This window comes from Rattus norvegicus, chromosome 17 (assembly GCF_021556685.1).
Source record: "Rattus norvegicus strain SHRSP/BbbUtx chromosome 17, alternate assembly SHRSP_T2T, whole genome shotgun sequence".
In the NCBI taxonomy this organism is placed as follows: domain Eukaryota; kingdom Metazoa; phylum Chordata; class Mammalia; order Rodentia; family Muridae; genus Rattus; species Rattus norvegicus.
Window position 1 is genome coordinate 43,763,243 of NC_141550.1, and position 6,000 is coordinate 43,769,242.

The following is a 6,000-nucleotide window of genomic DNA, read 5'->3' on the forward strand; positions in this document are numbered from 1 at the left end:
TGAAACACTGTTTCTTTGTGAAATTAGTTACTTCCCAGTAGCACCCTCTTGTAATATGTGTACTTTCAAAGATTTATCAAAACTTGGTGAGCCGAATCTCTGTAACTTTGTGAATTCAGTTAGTTCCTACTAGGCCGCAATAGTAATAAGTGTACAGTTCGGGATATAGAAAAATTTTCACGAATGAAATTAAAATTTCTAGGCGAATTCTGTAAGTTCCAAATGGGACATGCTTTTATGAGTGTGCTTTTCAATATATAGCAACATTTAAAGGAACGGAATCTAATATCACGTTGAATTCAGTAGGTTCCCAATAGGATTCGCATGTAATCAGGTTTTTTTTCAAGATAAGCAACGTTTTAACGAAGTGAAACACTGTTTCTTTGTGAATTCAGTTATTTCCCAGTAACACCATCTTGTAATATGTGTACTTTTAAAGATTTATTAAAATTTGCTGAGCCGAATCTCTGTAACTTTGTGAATTCAATTATTTCCTAGTAGGCCGCAAGAGTAATAAGTGGCCTGTTCGGGATATAGAAAAATTTTCACGAATGGAATTAAAATTTCTGGGCGAATTCAGTAAGTTCCGAAGGGGACATGCTTGTATGAGTGTGCTTTTCAATATATAGCAACATTTTAAGGAACGGAATCTAAGTATCACGTTGAATTCAGTAGGTTCCCAATAGGATTCGCATGTAATAAGCTTGTTATTCGAGATAGAGCAACGTTTTAATGGACTGAAACACTGTTTCTTTGTGAATTCAGTTAGTTCCCAGTAGGACCCTCTTGTAATATGTGTACTTTTAAAGATTTATAAAAATTTGGTGAGCCGAATCACAGTAACTTTGTGAATTCACTTAGTTCCCAATAGGCCGCAGTAGTACTAAGTGGACTGTTTGGGATATAGAAAAATTTTCACGAATGGAATCAAAATTTCTAGGTGAATTCAGTGAGTTCCCAAAGAGACACGCCTGTGTGAGTGTGCTCTTCAATATATAGCAACATTTAAAGAAACGGAATGTAAGTATAACGTTGAATTCAGTAGGTTCCCAATAGGATTCGCATGTAATTAGGTTGTTATTCAAGAGAGAGCAACGTTTTAACGAACTGAAACACTGTTTCTCTGTGAATTCAGTTAGTTCCCAGTAGCACCCTCTTGTAATATGTGTACTTTTAAAGATTTATCAAAATTTGGTGAGCCGAATCTCTGTAACTTTGTAAATTCAGTTAGTTCCTAGTAGGCCGCAATAGTAATAAGTGGACTATTCGGGATATAGAAAAATTTTCACGAATGGAATTAAAATTTCTAGGCGAATTCAGTAATTTCAGAATGGGACATGCTTGTATGAGTTTGCTTTTCAATATATAGCAACATTTTAAGGAACGGAATCTAAGTATCACGTTGAATTCAGTAGGTACCCAATAGGATTCGCATGTAATAAGCTTGTTATTCGAGATAGAGCAACGTTTTAATGGACTGAAACACTGTTTCTTTGTGAATTCAGTTAGTTCCCAGTAGGACCCTCTTGTAATATGTGTACTTTTAAAGATTTATAAAAATTTGGTGAGCCGAATCACAGTAACTTTGTGAATTCACTTAGTTCCCAATAGGCCGCAGTAGTACTAAGTGGACTGTTTGGGATATAGAAAAATTTTCACGAATGGAATCAAAATTTCTAGGTGAATTCAGTGAGTTCCCAAAGAGACACGCCTGTGTGAGTGTGCTCTTCAATATATAGCAACATTTAAAGAAACGGAATGTAAGTATAACGTTGAATTCAGTAGGTTCCCAATAGGATTCGCATGTAATTAGGTTGTTATTCAAGAGAGAGCAACGTTTTAACGAACTGAAACACTGTTTCTTTGTGAATTTAGTTAGTTCCCAGTAGCACCCTCTTGTAATATGTGTACTTTTAAAGATTTTTCAAAATTTGGTGAGCCGAATCTCTGTAACTTTGTCAATTCAGTTAGTTCCTACTAGGCCGCAATAGTAATAAGTGTACTGTTCGGGATATAGAAAAATTTTCACGAATGGAATTTAAATTTCTAGGCCAATTCTGTACGTTCCAAATGGGACATGCTTTTATGATGTGCTTTTCAATATATAGCAACATTTTAAGGAACGGAATCTAAGTATCACGTTGAATTCAGTAGGTTGACAATAGGATTCGCATGTAATAAGCTTGTTATTCGAGATAGAGCAACATTTTAACGAACTGAAACACTGTTTCTTTGTGAATACAGTTAGTTCCCAGTAGCAGGCTCTTGTAATATGTGTACTTTTAAAGATTTATCAAAATTTGGTGAGCCGAATCTCTGTAAATTTGTGAATTCTATTAGTTCCTAGTAGGCCGCAAGAGTAATAAGTGGACTGTTTGGGATATAGAAAATTTTCACGAATGGAATCAAAATTTCTAGGTGAATTCAGTGAGTTCCCAAAGAGACACGCCTGTGTGAGTGTGCTCTTCAATATATAGCAACATTTTAAGGAACGGAATCTAAGTATAACGTTGAATTCAGTAGGTTCCCAATAGGATTCGCATGTAATTAGGTTGTTATTCAAGATAGAGCAACGTTTTAACGAACTGAAACACTGTTTCTTTGTGAATTCAGTTAGTTCCCAGTAGCACCCTCTGGTAATATGTGTACTTTTAAAGATTTATCAAAATTTGGTGAGCCGAATCTCTGTAACTTTGTGAATTCAGTTAGTTCCTAGTAGGCCGCAAGAGTAATAAGTTGACTGTTTGGGATATAGAAAAATTTTCACGAATGGAATTAAAATTTCTAGGCCAATTCAGTGAGTTCCATTTGCGACATGCTTGTATGAGTGTGCTTTTCAATATATAGCAACATTTTAAGGAACGGAATCTAAGCATCACGTTGAATTCAGTAGGTTGACAATAGGATTCGCATGTAATAAGCTTGTTATTCGAGATAGACCAACGTTTTAACGAACTGAAACACTGTTTCTTTGTGAATACAGTTAGTTCCCAGTAGCACCCTCTTGTAATATGTATACTTTTAAAGATTAATGAAAATTTGGTGAGCCGAATCTCAGTAACTTGGTGAATTCAGTTAGTTCCCAATAGGCCGCAGTAGTACTAAGTGGACTGTTCGGGGTATAGAAAAATTTTCACGAATGGAATCAAAATTTCTAGGTGAATTCAGTGAGTTCCCGTGGGACATGCCTGTGTGAGTGTGCTTTTCAATATACAGCAACATTTTAAGGAACGGGATCTAAGTATCACTTTGAATTCAATAGGTTCCCAATAGGATTCGCATGTAATCAGGTTGTTATTAAGGATAGACCAACGTTTTAACGAACTGAAACACTGTATCTTTGTGAATTCAGATAGTTCCCAGTAGCACCCTCTTGTAATATGTGTACTTTTAAAGATTTATCAAAATTTGATGAGCCGAATCTCTGTAACTTTGTGAATTCAGTTAGTTCCCAATAGGCCGCAGTAGTAATCAGTGGACAGTTCGGGATATAGAAAAATGTTCACGAATGGAATTAAAATTTCTAGGCGAATTCAGTGAGTTCCAAATGGGACATGCTTGTATGAGTGTTCTTTTCAATATATAGCAACATTTTAAGGAACGGAATCTAAGTATCACGTTGAATTCAGTACGCTCCCAATAGGATTCGCATGTAATAAGCTTGTTACTCGAGATAGAGCAACGTTTTAAGGGACTGAAATACTGTTTCTTTGTGAATTCAGTTAGTTCCCTGTAGCAGGCTCTTGTAATATGTGTACTTTTAAAGATTTATGAAAATTTGGTGAGCCGAATATCAGTAACTTGGTGAATTCAGTTAGTTCCCAATAGGCCGCAGAAGTACTAAGTGGACTGTTCGGGATATACAAAAATTTTCACAACGGAATCAAAATTTCTAGGTGAATTCAGTGAGTTGCAATGGGACATGCCTGTGTGAGTGTGCTTTTCAATATATAGCAACATTTAAAGGAACGGAATCTAAGTATAACGTGGAATTCAGTAGGTTCCCAATAGGATTCGCATGTAATTAGGTGGTTATTCAAGAGAGAGCAACGTTTTAACGAACTGAAACACTGTTTCTTTGTGAAATTAGTTACTTCCCAGTAGCACCCTCTTGTAATATGTGTACTTTCAAAATTTATCAAAATTTGGTGAGCCGAATCTCTGTAACTTTGTGAATTCAGTTAGTTCCTACTAGGCCGCAATAGTAATAAGTGTACAGTTCGGGATATAGAAAAATTTTCACGAATGAAATTAAAATTTCTAGGCGAATTCTGTAAGTTCCAAATGGGACATGCTTTTATGAGTGTGCTTTTCAATATATAGCAACACATAAAGGAACGGAATCTAAGTATCACGTTGAATTCAGTAGGTTGACAATAGGATTCGCATGTAATAAGCTTGTTATTCGAGATAGAGCAACATATTAACGAACTGAAACACTGTTTATTTGTGAATACAGTTAGTTCCCAGTAGCACCCTCTTGTAATATGTGTACTTTTAAAGATTTATCAATATTTCATGAGCCGAATCTCACTAACTTGGTGAATTCAGTTAGTTCCCAAGAGGCCGCAGTAGTACTAAGTGGACTGTTCGGGGAATAGAAAAATTTTCACGAATGGAATCAAAATTTCTAGGTGAATTCAGTGAGTTCCCAATGGGACATGCCTGTGTGAGTGTGCTTTTCAATATATAGCAACATTTTAAGGAACGGAATCTAAGTATGACTTTGAATTCAATAGGTTCCCAATAGGATTCGCATGTAATCAGGTTGTTATTAAGGATAGAGCAACGTTTTAACGAACTGAAACACTGTTTCTTTGTGCATTCAGTTAGTTCCCAGTAGCACCCTCTTGTAATATGTGTACTTTTAAAGATTTATGAAAATTTGGTGAGCCGAATCTCTGTAACTTTGTGAATTCAGTTAGTTCCCAATAGGCCGCAGCTGTAATCAGTGGACTGTTCGGGATATAGAAAAATGTTCACTAATGGAATTAAAATTTCTAGGCGAATTCAGTGAGTTCCAAATGGGACATGCTTGTATGAGTGTGCTTTTCAATATATAGCAACATTTAAGGAATGGAATCTAAGTATCACGTTGAAATCAGTAGGTTCACAATAGGATTCGCATGTAATAAGCTTGTTATTCGAGATAGAGCAAAGTTTTAACGAACTGAAACACTGTATCTTTGTGAAATCAGTTAGTTCCCAGTAGCAGGCTCTTGTAATATGTGTACTTTTAAAGATTTATCAAAATTTGGTGAGCCGAATCTCTGTAAATTTGTGAATTCAGTTAGTTCCTAGTAGGCCGCAATAAAATAAGTGGACTGTTTGGGATATAGAAAAATTTTCACGAATGGAAACAAAATTTCTAGGTGAATTCAGTGAGTTCCCAAAGAGACATGCCTGTGTGAGTGTGCTCTTCAATATATAGCAACATTTTAAGGAACGGAATCTAAGTATAACATTGAATTCAGTAGGTTCCCAATAGGATTCGCATGTAATTAGGTTGTTATTCAAGATAGAGCAACGTTTTAACGATCTGAAACACTGTTTCTTTATGAATGCAGTTAGTTCCCAGTAGCACCCTCTTGTAATATGTGTACTTTTAAAGATTTATCAAAATTTGATGAGCCGAATCTCTGTAACTTTGTGAATTCAGTTAGTTCCCAATAGGCCGCAGTAGTAATCAGTGGATAGTTCGGGATATAGAAAAATGTTCACGAATGGAATTAAAATTTCTAGGCGAATTCAGTGAGTTCCAAATGGGACATGCTTGTATGAGTGTGCTTTTCAATATATAGCAACATTTTAAGGAACGGAATCGAAGTATCACGTTGAATTCAGTAGGTTCCCAATAGGATTCGCATGTAATAAGCTTGTTATTCGAGATAGAGCAACGTTTTAACGAACTGAAACACTGTTTCATGTGAATTCAGTTAGTTCCCAGTAGCAGGCTCTTGTAATATGTGTACTTTTAAAGATTTATCAAAATTTGGTGAG